At 39.5% G+C, this 16,896-nt stretch overlaps 1 protein-coding gene across 1 annotated transcript in view; it reads left to right on the forward strand.

Moving 5' to 3' along the window:
• fbxl16 (F-box and leucine-rich repeat protein 16) overlaps window positions 1-16,896 on the forward strand; it is a 113,873-nt gene that overhangs the window by 61,272 nt on the left and 35,705 nt on the right. The window lies entirely within an intron of this gene.

Consider the following 16,896-nt stretch of genomic DNA (forward strand, 5'->3'; position numbering starts at 1 on the left):
TTGCTAAATCAGATCAATATGTGTAACCACATCATGATGTGAGTTAAAACTCTCACATCTTTTGGTTATGTGAAAGCATGGACAAACTGAAAAAAGCTTATTTAGAGAATATTGTGTGGGAGGAGTTTCATCATGACATGATGGATAAAATAACCACTGTAATTACTGGGTCAAAAGTTATGTGAAATCAGTAATACCATCTGCAGAGATGAAAATGCAAACAAGATTTACAAAACTAAGAATAAATAGGACATTATAAATGTAAAACAAGTCATGAATAAGGCAGCAGATGGAAAAGGAAAAGACTGAGAATGTGTCTATATAGTCTTGCATTATGAACCATGACGCAAATCAATATTGTCATAGAGGATTTTATCCATACTGCTCTGTTTTGCTACGTATGTTTCCAGTACCTCACAGCAAGAAGGTCACCGGTTCGATCCCCGGGCAGGGCCTTTCTGTGTGAAGCTTGCATGTTCTTCCTGTGCATGTGTGGATTCTCTCCGGGTACTCTGGCTTCCTCTCACAGACCAAAAACATGCTCATTAGGTTAATTGGTGACTCTAAAATTGAGTGTGAGTGAGAATGGTTGTTTGTCTTGTGTGTTGCCCTGCGATCGACTGGCGACCGGTCCGGGGTGTACCCCACCTCTTGCCTGTTGATAGCTGGGATAGGCTCCAGCCCCCCCGCAACCCTGAAAGGGATAGGCGGTATAGAAAATGGATGGATGGATGTTTCCAATAGTGTCATATCATCACAAGGACACAAAACCTCAGATAAGGCCTCTGTATTATGTAAGTTGATTTTGTGGTCATGGGGTAACATGTTAGAAGCAGTTTCACCTGCTGACAAAGCAGGGTCAGGTGCAGTGAAGAGAGCAGAAATGGCTACTGGATTTGAGGGGTTGCTCATTTTCCATCTGTCATAGTGCTTAATTCCTACGAGTATCATTTCAGGCTATCATGATACATAATTGCTTTGCTGGCACAGACAGTGTTTCAGACTTGGCAAGTTGAACTTGATAGTCTTTGATATGTAGTGAAATACTAATGTATTTATTATATACATTATATACTTTATGTTAAAGCAACTTTTTCTTATTTTGTTTATATAAACATTTTATGTTTCTTTCAGGAGTGTCAGATACCTATCCCAGTCTTTGTTGCCACGACTGTCCCAAGGTTTGAAAAAAAAAAAAAAGAAATCATAAAATGTTGCATTTTAAAACAGTATACATCCCTGATTAAAAAAAAAAACAAAAAAACAAAAAAACAAAAATTAAGATGCTGTGTAAAATATAAATAAAAACAGCAATTCTTGCAAATGACTGAGTCCTACAAGGATGCTGGATGCTTTCATATCCAATTATGATACTATCACCTTTACCAGTGGAATGTTCCAAACAGGTGTTTTTCGAGCATTCTACAACATTCCCTGTCTTTTGTTGCCCTGTCGTAATTTGTCTGAAATGTGTAGCTGTAGCTGATAAAATTCATAATAAGCAAATATTTACCCAAATCAATATTGATGAGGTAAAACATTAAATATATTGTCTTTGTATTGTGTTCAGTAGTATATTTGGAAAAAGGTTAACAAATTATCACATTCTGCATTATTTATGTTTTAAACAATGTTCCTCAGCACTTTCTGAAATAGGGGTTGTAGACAAAAACACACATACTGTATAGTGACAAACACCAGCAAAAGCTTAGCCATGTAAGATTAAAGCTTTTTGATTGTATCATTTTTATTTGTTATGGTGCTTAAAGAAAACTATATTAGGATTTTTTCTCTGCATCGTGTTGTTTTTTTTCAAACAGTAGCACTAGGTTTATTCAGCATGTTGGTTTCCTCAACATTTACACATTCATTTATTTTTTGTTTTGCAGATTTTTGTTTTTAATTTTTCAGATTAAAATTTTATGTTGCAACAAATTTTAAGTTTTTGGTGCTAATTATAGTACTCCATGTACTTCACAGGACTGATAAACTCATTCTCTGACCCTCTTCTAAAAGGCCTTCCGATTTTTTATTGTAAAACCCCTCTTGAAACTTTCATTTACAAATACTGTCCACAATTCACTTTCCAGTTCATTTAGTCAACATTCTATACAAGTCATCCCATTGGTGTATTGAGAACATATCACATCCCTACCCCTTTAAACCGGTCTTGCATAGGACAGTATTTCTGTTCGCAGTGTTTCCCCTCTTTCCTTTTTTTTACATTTTTGTAAAGACTCTAGGCCTTCCTTATCTTTCCTTATCCTTTTTGTCTTTTTTTTAGACACTAGACCTTGTCTCTACTTCTTTGTTACTTCTCTGTTAAATGAAACAGTATGCAAATATATTTGTAACTGGTCAGACACTAGGCATTTAACAATGACAAAGGGAGTGATGAAATCAAGGGATTAAAAGGGGAGGGGTAGGATGTACCTTCCAAATGATACTTGATTATGATTAGGTAAAGTATTTTTACACTGGGGTTCAAAACATTGGATCAAAATCAAAAGGATATTACAAAGAATACTTGCAACATGCTTCTGTGAAATTATTTATCCCATCCCAGCAAGTCCTTCCTCCCCGGTAGACCAGGCTGCCAGCTGACAGCGGTGCCTTCCTTTTTGTCACCATTGGTCAGGTGGTGATCTTCTTGCATGTCTTTAGTGGTTTTTTTTTGTGGAGGATACCCCAGGTGAACACCGTGAGAAGATGCAAACTCCACACAGAAAGGTGCGAACACGCCCCCGACGCCCCGAGCAGGAATCAAACCAGGGACCTTCTAGCTGTGAGGCGAAAGTGGTACCACCGTGCCACCTAAATTACAATGGAAAGCTACAGATGAAGCCATAAGAAATGAATCAACCGATTTTTCATTATTTAATGAGTAATGTTGTTTTATCACAAACACGAGAAAATGCTGGAAAGCTACTCACAAAGGACGCAGACAATCTGACAAAGACACACTGGGATGGGCAGGTATACATGAGGGGTGGAACAATTAGACACAGGTGTAGACAATGAACAATCACACACTTGGGGAAGTCGAGACAACACACAAGACAACACAAAACAGGATCTGAAAACAACCTTCAAAATAAAACAGGAAATGACACAGACAACGCCCAGACTAGGACCTGACACTCATCTCAAAAAAGTCAACTTTTCATGAACTCAGAAAAACATCATTGTTTTCAGCTTTGTCACAATGCATTTTCCAGCTAATCCAAGGTGAGTTAGTTTAAGAAGGACAAGAAGATTTTCTCAACACATAATGTAACAGTCGGTCAGTTTATCTGAAAAGTAACTACAAACTAAGGCTATCAGATAAATATAATGTACCTAGTTCTGCCACTGACTACCAAGTCTGTGTTAAAATTTGTATTTTCATCATCATTCACTAGAATTGTTATTTAATTTCAAAAGCAGCTGAAGCCTTTTTTTCAATGTTTGCCCTGAGCCAATCTCTGATGCACTGTATGTGTTTGTACATTTGCTTGGTTAGAAAGCATTGTTCCATGCTACTTATTTTCTCTGTAGTGTTCAAAAATAAAATATATATAATAAATATAAATATATAATAAATATATATAATATATATATATAATAAAATATTTTTTTCTGAAGGTGTGGAGTTGATTGAGCTGTTCTTAACCATTTACCACAGTGTTTCCTATGTTTCATTTTCCCACAATGACAGATGCTGGCTGCTGTTTGACGGTGTCTGTGACCATGGTGACCATGGTTTAGCACATATCATTCTTCATCTCCATTCATTACTACACAGTCAATTTTTCACATCTTAAATTTACATTATACAAACATGTACCTGTGTGGTCTCATTATTGAGTTTTTCTTAGACATGAACCAGTAATAACATCTCTCCACCCTGTGTATGTAGTTCTGTTTTATGTATATGGTGCATATATGGTGTAATTTTCTAAAATGCTGTTTGCATTGTCAAAAGTGTATAAACAGAGCAATCAGAAACATAGGGACTTTTAAACATGCTCCTGTGAATCATTCTGATGCACATGGTGGGGACTGTAATAGTGAGACTAACTTTGGACTTCTTAACACATCTCTAACAGATCTTTTATTTGTCATGGCATCATTAGTTCAAATAATATTGTCTTCTTACTATTAACTGAAACATGGCTTAGTGAAGGTCACTTCATGTTAGGATCTGGACTATTTAGTTTGTTAGTTTTATTTTGGTAGCCATCCCTCATGTATCTAAGTGTACTTTACTTCCTGTATTTTTACCACCCTTGTGATTGTGTTCACCTCTGTTTGAATTAGTTCTCCTTCCCCTGTCCCCGTCCTTCCCTATTTAAGTCATTGTGTTCCTTTTGTCTTTGGGACGTCACCCCCATATGTGGCTTTCCTTGTTCCTTGAGATCGTTGTAATTAATTCCTGTAAGTCATTCCTTGTCTAGTATCTGTGTTTTTTTTTTGAATTTTGAAAGTAGTTGGATTTTGTTTGCCCTTCTTTTTGTTTAATAAAGCATTTGGACTGTTTCCTCTCAGCGTTTAGTAAAGTCTGCATCATTGGGTTCACTCCTTGCCTTTTGCTTGGCAGCAAAACGTAACACTTCATTCCCCTGATTTAAAACACACCTCCCAGTTTTCATGGCTGGCAGTCATTTATGGGAATTTGTTTAATTGCCCTACTGTCTGTTTTTAGTGATTACATATCTTATGAGCTTCTGTGTTTTGTTAGAGGAAATATTAACTTGATTTGTGTTGTGAGTCATACACATCCCTGTATTATATTAATGAAAACACAAAAAAATAAATTCAGCACTTAGTTTATTTATACTTGAAGGATATGTACACATCAGTTAAACATTATGCTTCAGTTGTGAGTTTGAGAGAGGCAATTGGTAAGAGAGAATTTGTAGGAGAGGGTGATTGTGAAAATGGAGAGGGAGAGATAATATAAATACAGTCATTGGTGGAGCATGTTTTTGCACCTCTTGGATGTGCTTATGCTTGTCATATGTGTGCATATTTTACAAAAAGTATGACTGACTGACTTTGCTCTTCATTAAGTATGGGTAAGCAATCTCCTACTTGGTGAAACTTGCACAAACTTCGAAACTTTTTGGCAGGTACTCCCACATTTATCCATCCTCTTGTTCTTCTTGTCCTTGTTCTCCTTCTAGTTTTATTGACAGATGCTGCATGAGTGTCAATGAAAAAACACACTCAAAGGAGTGGAACAAAGAACTAAAGGTGCACTGAAAGGAATGGAACAAACAAATCCCCAAGTGGGGAGGCTGAAGCTGAGCAAAGCTGGATGTGGCTGGTAGGCATTGCAAGAGACAGAAACACACATGAAAAAAACAAAAGAAAAGACCACCGTTCTAAGTGTACGAAAAAAAAAAAAGCTGAGACAGCAACGGGCAATGACTAAGGAACTCACTGGGCACGGGCCCTAATCACTAGTCAGGAGGAAGACAGGAGGACAGTAGGAGAGAAGGTTGAATTATTGGAGAAGCCCAGAAAAAATGGACCAGCACCATAACCCATTAGATTCAACCCTGAAGGGTGCAACTTATGCTCTAAATATAATTACATTAAAGAAGTCACTGACACCATGAGTCCCTCTATTGTTTCTATTATAAATAGCTCATTGGAAACGTTCTCTCCAAATTTAAAGTGATCCAACTGACTATAGGCTTATGTTTGAATTGCCATTTCTGCCAAAGGTGAGAAAAAATCCAATAAGGCTTTCATTTTACACAAATGTCTGTTCTATTTTACTTCTTCTTGATATTAGTGCGGCCTTTGATACAATAGATCATAAAATTATTTAAACAGTTTGAGGAATTAGGTTGGTATCTCAGGTCCTGCATTTGTCACTGTTACGCAGATGACACCCAGTTATCCATCCTCCCTAATGACCCTAATAGCTTTATTTCCCTGCATAACTGCTTATGTTAAAACGCTAAAAAAAAAGTTGAATCACAACTAGAAAACTTTTAGCCTATGTGATAGATAGATAGATAGATAGATAGATAGATAGATAGATAGATAGATAGATAGATAGATAGCAGTCCAGATGGGGTGGGCGATGGATCATGTGGGAAGCCAGGGTGAGCGATTTCATTATCCAAGACGTCAGGTCCAGCAGGGCTACCACCTTAGGGGCTAAGGTAATTGATATTCTGGCCCAACTTTCTAGTCTGTTGTGTCAACATATCTCCATTAAGAGGGTTGTTATCCACATTAGTACTAATGATATCTCCTGGCAACAGTCCAAACTCTTAAAATGTGATCTTAAGCATCTTTTTGTAGCTCCTGATGTTCACTGAGAAAGACATTTTTATCTACCCATTCTCAACCTTGGTGCTTGATGCTTCAGTAGGCTGTTGCAGTTGAACAACTGGCTTCAGTCAGTAATTTGTTGTAGCATCACTCCTGTACCAGGGGGGTGTAAGACCCCAATGCAGTACCACTCGAGCATGGCATAGCTCTAACTTTAATCTTAGACTTGGCAAAAACAGATATGCCGCAACAAGTTCAAAGTCTCTTGAAATGTTTGCTGAGCCAAACACTACATAGTCACGGGCAGGCAAAGATCCAGGAAGTGCACAGCAAGACTCATGGTCAGAAATAGAAGGCTAAGGTAGTTACCACGGAACAGCAGTACAGACGAAGTCAAGAACAGGCTGGGCAGGTGAGCAGATGGCAAGGAAATGGCAGCAGGTAAGAGGCTGAGCCTACGTTTACACGTAGCAGGGTATGTTGGAAAACGGATATAAAATAACATCGTGCACACAACATCGTTTTCAAAAATGTTGTTATTTACATGAACCCAGATAAATCTGCCGTCGAGCGCATCCAGTGGCATAGATGATGTAGGGTTGGTGGGTTTTGTAAACCCATGGGCCCTCTTGTGGTCAAACTTTTTTTTTTTTTTTTCTTAAATGTAATGTCGCCGCGGTTGACCCACACAGCTGCAGGTAGCTCGGAGTGTAACGTCAGACTGGGTCACTGCATTGTGTTGCATATAAGGGGGGATACGAGCGCCCCCTCCCAATTTGAACTGATCCATGCCTCTATTGATTGTGATTGGCTCAGCCGCTCAGACAGCGACCGTTATTTTTCTGGAATAAAAGAAAGAAAGAAAAACAAAAAGCAAGGTAGAGGCAAAGATGCTTAAAAGAAATAAGGCACCAGAAAAAGAGATGTGTGGTGCAGATAAGCGGAGGGCAATAAAGAAGAAGTTAATTGAGGATGCGGCCAGATGCACAAAGCTGACAGATCTCTTCTGTCGTGGCGGGAGCAGCCAGGCCAGTGACGACATGGGTCCGAGCAGCAGCACGGCCACAGCAGGTAAACAAGCACTGTCTGCTGTAACACTGCGCTATCATGACCTCAGACTTGAGACTAGGGTTGTCACAAGAACCGACACTACCGGTAATCTGAACGCGACCGAACCTGGATCTGCTCCAGCTGCTTGGTGTGGCCACAGCCACAGGTGAAGCCCATAAGCATGACGCGCCATGTGTCTTGCTCCGGTCAGTTGTCATGGGAACAAGACGCTCTGACGGTGGTGCGCATTTAGATCATAATACATCCATGGTTTGGAGCAGAGGCAAACAAACGTGTGTGAATATATAAAACGGAGCTGAAGAATGAAACAATAAGTTGCAGTTCAAGTTAAGTTCATTGCAAATGACCTGCACCAGGCCTATCCGAACCTTGAAAAATTATATAGGATCTATCTGACTGTTCCAATAAGCAGTGCACAGGCAGAGCTTTCAGGCACTTTCAGTCGCCTTAAACTAATTAAATCATACCTGCGCTCAACGATGAGTGAGTCTCGTCTCTCAAACCTGGCATTACTTCTCATTGAGAGAGACCTTACTGAGAGGGCTAACTTTAACGATGTTGTTGAGACATTTGCTACGATGAAGAAAAGAAAAACAAAGTTCTAGGCGAAGTCAAATCATGGCAGAAGTGCAAAGTTTTCAACTCATTTATTTTTTATTTTTTCAATAGCCCTTTTTGCTGTCATGCAGCTGCACTTTTATGTTAACCAGTGTTTACTGAAGTTATTCTTACTGAAGTTATTCTTATTCTACTACTCTTACTTATTTCTGTGCCTGTTGGTGCAATGGCACCTTGAGTTGTTTATTGGAGGCAAGTTTTATTTTGTGTATTGTATTGGGAAAGTGTTGATATGCCCGTCACGGGAGTGTAACGGCACCTTAAGGTATTTTATTGTAATTTTATTTTGTGTATTTATTTGTATCGAGATTGTGTTGGGAAAATGTTATTTATGTGTTGTTATTTATGTTATGGTGGTCATGTATGTCATTTATTTATTTATTATTTTGCCTGTTTGTATAGGGTCTGGGGAAAGGGTGGGAATGGATAGCAATAAAACAAGGCAGCTATTTCAATTCTAATCACTGTCAAGGTGTATTCCTGGCTTACTTATTCCTTACTTTTTTGGCTTTTTACTGTCCTCTATTCGCGTGTGCAATGTCGGGCCCCTTTGACCTCAAAACCCATGTGGAATACAGCCTAGCTACACCACTGAGCGCATCATAACTCTGCCAAACCTATGGGCGCGAGTGCAAACGTAGGTCGTTCACATGACGTTAGGTATTCAGTCACGTTATGATGTTTCTGAACCTAAAACGCTGTTTAACCCTGTTTACATGCCGACAAATAGCCGGCGTTTTCAGAAATCTCCACTTTGGCCGGAGTTTTTAAAAATGATCGTTTTCCATGAAAAAACACTCCGTTTGCGTGTAAACAAGAGGCCAAACCGCATGAAAACGTATATGTTTTCCCTAAGTGTAAACAGGGTCTGAATCTACTGTGACAGCTCCACAGCTTTTAAACGTGACTCCATCCCAATCGAGCAGGCTCTTGAATGCTGGTGACAAACTTATTTTATTACATATTCTCCAGCCCTCTGCTCTGTAACAACTCTGGACCATGCAATGGACTTAGGCAGACACCTGCTGATAATAACAATCATTCCTTGCTGACACTTGCAGCTAGTCCTGTCTGCAATTGATGTCAACGGGGCCTGAGTGATCTTAGATGTGCCTCTCCTGCTTGTAGTTTTGAGTTTTAAACCTAGTATAACTGTTTTCAACCCAATGGGTTATGATGTTACTGAGCCGGACCCCATGGCCATTCCAGTCAGAATTTCAGCCAGATCTAAGCTGCTGCATGGAATACTCAGATTAATTTAAGGAAAATATAATATATACAAAATATTAACATTCCTTTAAGTTGAGGAGATGTTGGGCTTAATGCATTTAAATACAAGAAGACGGTTACAGAAAAATATAACTGATCACATAAGCATCTTTATATCTCAGACGGAGCCAGTTATCTTTGTTCTGGCTAATGGAATCCTGGCTAAAGAGAAGTATTAGTGATGCTGAGGTGGCTATAACTAACTAGAATTTGTTTAGAACTGACAGGGTGGCAAGGGTTGGCGGTGTGACTGTTTATGTTAAATCCGGACTCTCATTTGCAATTTTAAAGAGTATCTTAATTCCAATTTATTTTATTTTATTTTATTGCCCTTAAGATTGATTTTGGTCACAGCAATCACATAACAATTGCAGGTGTTTATAGGCCCCTCGTCAGCCCCAGCTGATGCCTTGGATAAGTTGGCTGAGTTCCTCCTCTAGTCTCCTCTAGTAACCTCAGATCCAGTTATTTTGGGTGATCGCAATCTTGTTATCATCTGCATCAAACAAGCTGAAAGAGATTTGTATTGGTATGAATTTGACAAAACTAGATTCTGAACGCAAACAACCAAATCCACATGACATCTTAAAATCCAGCTTGGTTGATATCATACTCTGTAACAAACCTAAAAATTAGTCCTTAGAGGTGTTTTTGATCCCGGGATAAGTCATTACTATCTTGCAGCCTGCATCAGTTAGGAGGTCACACACATCATCCTGGATAATCTCTTCCTCAATCACAAGAGCAATGCTTCTTGTAATTGGAGTTGAGTGAACTGTTCCAACATCATCTTCAACAACCGTGAGGATTTTAAGTTGAACTCCTTTGGCAAGTGTCCTAGAAAAACAAGACTATAATCAATGTTCACCCCTCTTAAGGTTTTAATTTTTTCTCTCCAGTCTGTAACAACAAAATTTCAAAGTCAAAATACATTTTTGCCAGCAGTTTGTTTCGCACTGAATTTCAAAATGAAAGAGAAACTACACTCACAACATGATCATCTTTTTACTCTATGGTAATGTCAAGGAACATATCTTACAAAAATGAGGGCTTGATAAAGTTTGCGTACATTTTTCCTTCTTCAGTATTCCACTTTAATGGCATTAACCGAATAGCGCTTGCCAGACATGTCTTCAGAAACCCATCTGGCTTCTCCCTCAAAAACAAAGGTAGGCCTCAAGGAGCTGTTGACTTTATGTATGCAAGCACATCAGTTGTCTAAACGATACAAAATTTAGACTGAAAAACTTGATATGGCCTAAATATAAAATCTGATTGATTATACCCAATTTACAGTTTCAATAAATGTTTTCACTACAAACTGTTTCTAAGTATGCTGCTCCAGTATAATGGATCATGTACTGTAGCTGTAGGTGTACAATCACATCACTATTTAATGGTTACTTGCCGATACTTTATGCAAATACACCTAATGTGTCTGCGTCTGTATCTTGTGAGTGCTGTTGCTCTCGGGAAATCGTTCAAACGATACAAAATCACAGGGCAAAACAAATGATGGGGCTATTCTGCACTTAATGCTTAATCATACAGTTAGGTCCATATATATTTGGACAAAGATAAAGTTTTTCTAATTTTGGTTCTGTACAGTACCACAATGCATTTTAAATGAAACAATTCAGATGCAAGTGAAGTGCAGACTTTCAGCTTTAATTCAGTGGGTTGAACAAAAAGATTGCTTAAAAATGTGAGGAACTAAAGCATTTTTTTTAACACAATCCCTTCATTGCAGGGGCTCAAAAGTAATTGGACAAATTAAACAACAGAAAATAAAATGTTCATTTCTAATACTTGGTTGAAAAACCTTTGCTGGCAATTACTGCCTGGAGTCTTGAACTCATGGACATAACTAGACGCTGGGTTTCCTCCTTTTTAATGCTCTGCCAGGCCTTTACTGCAGCAGTTTTCAGTTGCTGTTTGTTGGTGGGCCTTTCTTTCTGAAGTTTTGTCTTCAACAGGTGAAATGCATGCTCAATTGGGTTGAGATCAGGTGACTGACTTGGCCATTTAAGAATATTCCATTTCTTTGCCTTAATAAAGTCCTGGGTTGCTTTGGCTGTATGTTTTGGGTCATTGTCCATCTGTATTATGAAACACCGGCCAATCAATTTGGCTGCATTTGGCTGGATTTGAGCCAACAATATGTCTCCGAACACCTCCGAATTCATGCGGCTGGTTCTGTCCTGTGTCACATCATCAACAAACACCAGTGACCCAGTGCCACCGGCAGCCATGCATGCCCAAGCCATCACACTGCCTCCGCCATGTTTTACAGATGTGGTATGCTTAGGATCATGAGCTGTACCACGCCTTCGCCATACTTTTTTCTTGCCATCATTCTGGTAAAGGTTAATCTTCGTTTCATCTGTCCAAAGAATGTTCTTCCAGAACTGTGCTGGGTTTTTAAGATGCTTTTTAGCAAAGTCCAATCTAGCCTTTTTCTATTTTTCAGGCTTATGAGTGGTTTGCACCGTGCAGTGAACCCTCTGTATTTATTCTCATGCAGTCTTCTCTTTATGGTAGACTTGGATAATGACACACCTACCTCCTCAAGAGTGTTTTTCACTTGGTTGGCTGTTGTGAAGGGGTTTCGCTTCACCATGGAAAGGATTCTATTATCATCCACCACTGTTGTCTCCCGTGGACGTCCAGGCCTCTTTGCGTTGCTGAATTCACCAGTGCTTTCTTTCTTTCTGAGGATGTACCAAACTGTAGATTTTGGCACTCCTAATATTGCAGCAATTTCGCAGATGTTTTTTTTCTGTTTTCGCAGCTTGAGGATGGCTTGTTTCACCTGCATGGAGAGCTCCTTTGACCGCATGTTGTCTTCACAGCAAATTCTTCTGAATGCAAGCACCACACCTCAGATCAACTCCAGGCTTTTTATATGTTCAATTGGTAATGACATAATGAAGGAATTGCCCACACCTGCCCCTAGAATGGCCTTTGCGTGAGTTGTCCAATTACTTTTGGTCCCTTTGAAAATAGGGTGGCACACATTAAGGAGCTGAAATTCCTAAACCCTTCATCCAATTTGAATGTGGATACCCTCAAATGAAAGCTGAGAGTCTGCACTTTATGCCCATGTCAGTTATGTAACTGTAATTGGAATATGTTTCATTGAACAGGTAATAAAACAAAACTTGTGTCATTGTCCAAATATATACGGACCTAACTGTATTTAGATTCAACTATGTATGTAATCTCCAAATAGCCTACAATAAGGGGATACAAACCACTTGCTGTTTTACAATACTGGGTGACTCAAATTGAAATTGCCAGTAAAATATTTAATTAACTAAATAAATGCCACAATAATTGCAGTTTGTCAATACCTACATTTTAAAATATTCATTGAACAGTTAAAGCAAATTAGACTGTGAATATTAACAAATATATTTTTCAGATAAAATGTTATTTTTTATCTTTTCTAGCATATATTTTTCTAAGTTCACCATGGCTGTTTTGTTGCAATTGCTCTGTATAATTTAATGACATCTAGTCTATGTAATTCACTTTAAATGATCAATTCTTTAGGAAATCTTACCTGAATAAATCTAGGCTTTTTTGCGTATGTGAGATTATCTCAGTGATAAACATATTACTCCAAGCTGAACTCATGCAGTTATTTGTTGAAGCATGTACTTATTTTGTTACTTATTTCATAACCATATTTATTAATTTGAACAACTAAAGCTCCACATTTTCTCCCTCTGTACCTGGATAGTGCCTGCCTGCAGCACTGAAGGACTCCGCCAGAGACGTCTGTCTTGCCCTAGCAGCAGCACCTGACACTGCGCTCTTCTCCTCTGTCCGCATCACCAGAAATGCCTCGTATTCTGTGTTGTGGTTTAACCTGAGGTGTTTCACAAGGTTTGTTGCCACAACTCCTTCCTGTCCTTCCACAGAGATCGCAAACCACGTCGTGGCTGTCTGTGGAGCTGAAATAACTCCACACATGACTGCGTTTCCGCTGAGCCATAGGGCTCTATTTTCGACTCCGCCACCGGCGCGGCGCAGGCGCGGCACAAAGTCAGGTCCGCTGCGCCGATGGGGCGTGGCGGCGCAGATTTTGGTACTTTCGCCGGCAGCGCATCTCCACCTCCTTCTCATTTCAATTCCCACCCAGCAGCGCAACTCGGAAAGAGGGGGGGGGGGAGAAGGCGTGGAGTGGGTTTGGCACAGCCGAGTCAAATCTTCACCAATCACAGCAGCTCCTCACCTCACCTTTAAGAACACCGCTGGCGAGGCGCATGGCAGGTTTCCAGGAGACTGACGTCACTCATGTCTCCTGACACCCGTTTATATTATTTTGCACACCTGTTTGTATATACTGTTTATTTTTTCTCAGTATATATATATTGTTTTATATGATGTTCTATATTTTGTGGTATATTTTGTTTATATATATATATATATATATATATAGTTTTTATATTTGCTTTATATATATATAGTTCACTCATAAATAAAGGATTTCTGATTCTGATTCTGATAAATATGAGGTCCTTAGCTGGTAAATCTTCGGCCTCCTCCTCATCCTCCTCAAAGCAATGATGTACTCCATCTTTGTAGATAACGTTAAGCATTACAATGATAACATTTGTATTTGGAATGAAATGACGTGGGTAATAGCGGACAACGATCATCACTTACGTTTTTTCCATGTGTCTGTCTCTCTCTGTCTCTCCAGTGCTCTGAGACAGATGCAGTATATATGCTCTGTAGGATGTCATGGCTGTTTCTGTTTAGCACAGCGACATTAACCGATTAGTTCGCATCCCTGTTTCACCTGTGTACATTCGGTCAGGGTGAGTGACCATTACACGTTGACATTAAAACCACACTGCCGTCTTGTTGACGATGTGATATATGGCGTCATCAACCACGTTTTCAGTAGATAGCCGTTATCACCTAGCAGCCACCCATCCAGAGGGGTGTCCCTCTGAAAGACTGTAGGGATGCTAGAATTCGCCACCATGAACGAGTCATGTGCCGACCCGGGAAAAGTGGCATATACGTTTGTCACCAGGCAATTTGAGTCACAGATCACCACACATCCCTGTTTCACCTGTGTACATTCGGTCAGGTTGAGTGACCATTACGCTTGCCAAACGCGCTTTTGATGTGGTCACGTGAGAGACGGATCAAAATATATAAATGTAGTTCTGACTGTATGTGCTGACTCAGATAGTTGCATTGAACTGTTGCTAATAATTGATCACAGTGAAATGCCAGACACGGTAGAAACCTGACTGTGAGGTGTTGGTGACGTGAGCGCACGACTCCGCCGGTTTACGAAAATCCACTTGCGCTTGTTGACCAGGTCTGAGGTGGCGAGCTTTCAGCGCACTTTTACGCCGCTGGTGCAGACCGAAATGGTCGAAAATTCCAATGCACCGGCTCATTATGCCGACACCTCCCCCCTACTGCGCTGCAACGCCCATCTTGGCGCACCTCTGTACATCTCGGTTTACGAAAATACCAAATGCGCCGTGCGCCTGCCTGCGCCGCTCGAAAATACTACTGCGCCGGCGGCGCAGCCTGCGCCGTGCTGGCGGCGGAGTGGAAAAAAGAGCCCAACATCTCAATAGTTCAGTTACTTTCCACTGTGTTCCTGTTAATGATATACATTACCTCAAATGACTGAGGTATCAAAAGTATCGATATTTTGATTTGAGAATCGATTTTAGAGCATACAGATCTAGTATCGGAGGAATCGATATTTCAGTATCGATCCGCACATCACTACTATAATGACAGACACACGAAGTCAGATTCTTGACAGATCAATTTCATCAATCTTTCCAGTTCTTTCAAAATTGAAAAGTAGCAACTATCATATTTATATAAATCTCAAAACCTCCCCATAGCATTACACTCACATTAATGTCACCATAAAAACAGAACAATACATGATACCTCCTTTCATATAATCATTTTTAGAATTGATGTTCTCGGTGACACTAAATTAGGAGTGGTGAAAATGCACAATTCCAGTCTTTGGTCCGAGAACCTATCTGAGGACCCTTGCTATACCATGTAATTCATTACTTCATCATACTTGTCCAAAAGGATCCTGATGTTCGTTCCAAGTGCTCCACTGCATGATCTGTACAGTTTAATAAGCTGTGATGAGTGTGCATCCCCATAGCATTCAGTCTTCATCAGCTCTTCATCAGCTCCACTCGAGTAATTCTGATGAACTCTGCACAGATCTAAAAGAGGTCACAGTGTTCATGGACACATTCAATATTCTAAGCTATGGCACACAGAAAATGTTATATACAACAACCTCAAATTGTCTACAGACAATTTGTTGACAAAAAAGAGGACCATTTAACAAAATATCTACTCAACACATAAAAAAAAAAAATACCTGCCTGATCTGGCAAAAACAACACAGGACACCTCTCCATGACATCAGCAACAAGTGTTTTCTCTTCAACTATTTCCTTCCTCTGGTGTCCTTCCCCTGGTGGCACAAATGTGCTATGCACTTCAGATTTTTGAGACTGTTTATGTGTGAGATTTTAATGCCAATTTGAAAGTGCGGATGCAGTCTATATGCAGGCATGGTAATGGCTAGAATTATCCCCGGTAATGTCGAAGTCTGTAATGCTTTAAGAACACTTTGTGACTGGGACAAGAAAACTCACACTACCTCAAAATCTTATGAGCAAGGAACGTTGTGCACATGCTTTGACAGTAGCAGGTCTACTACACAAGTAAAATATGTGCAAAACTGCTAGCTGCAGGTATAATTTTCTTTTGCATTAAAAGACAACGGGTTTGCGGACTAAGCAGTTAGCAAGTGCAACATAGACTTAACTGGTTCATTTATGGTTGATGCAGAAACTATAAGCATGCTGTAGCTGGAACTGGTGCGCACTTTCCAACTCTCCCCGCATTCACTGGTGTTCCAGAGAGCGCATGCGCAGTAGAGGACATTCGAGATTTCGAGTAGTGAGCCAAGAAACACAAGAAAGGCAACACATTAAAGCAACAATGTCTACCCGTGCACAGTGGCCTTAGTTACTTCAGAAGATGCCCTAATCAGTTTTTGAAGTTTTCTCAACCTAAAACTTTCAGTGAATTGCACATTTTATTTGTAAACTTAAAAACTGGAGTTAGCTCACCTTTTTTCCAAAATATTTGTTCATTTAACTTTGAAAAAAATGTTACGTTATTTTTTTTTTTTTTAGCTCGCTCAGGTAGAAAGTAACAAAAAAGACAACCAGACAACAAGACCAATCAGATGTCAATGGTTAAAATTAGTTAGTTTTATTTAAACCCAAGTGGTGTTAAATTGTTTTTGTACAAAAGGCAAAAGGCCAAGACCACGAAAAGAGCGAGTGGGTGCTTTTCAAACAAATGACATAATCAAAACCAAAAGAGAACTCTCCAAAAATGAGAGCTTAACTAATTATAACTAAAAGAGAACTCTTCAAAAATGAGAGCTTAGGTAATTAGAACCAAAAGAGAACTCTCCAAAAATGGGAGCTTACCTAAGTCACACACAAAACAAAAAATGGAAATAAAACCCTCCGAAATGAGGCCTACAGTTCAGATGAAAAACGAGAACCAAAATACAAGGGAAATAGCACCCCTAAGCCTATTGAGGCTAACAGACAATATAACTAAGTGTGT

Source organism: Chaetodon trifascialis, chromosome 15 (assembly GCF_039877785.1).
Source record: "Chaetodon trifascialis isolate fChaTrf1 chromosome 15, fChaTrf1.hap1, whole genome shotgun sequence".
NCBI classification, from domain to species: Eukaryota; Metazoa; Chordata; class Actinopteri; order Chaetodontiformes; family Chaetodontidae; genus Chaetodon; species Chaetodon trifascialis.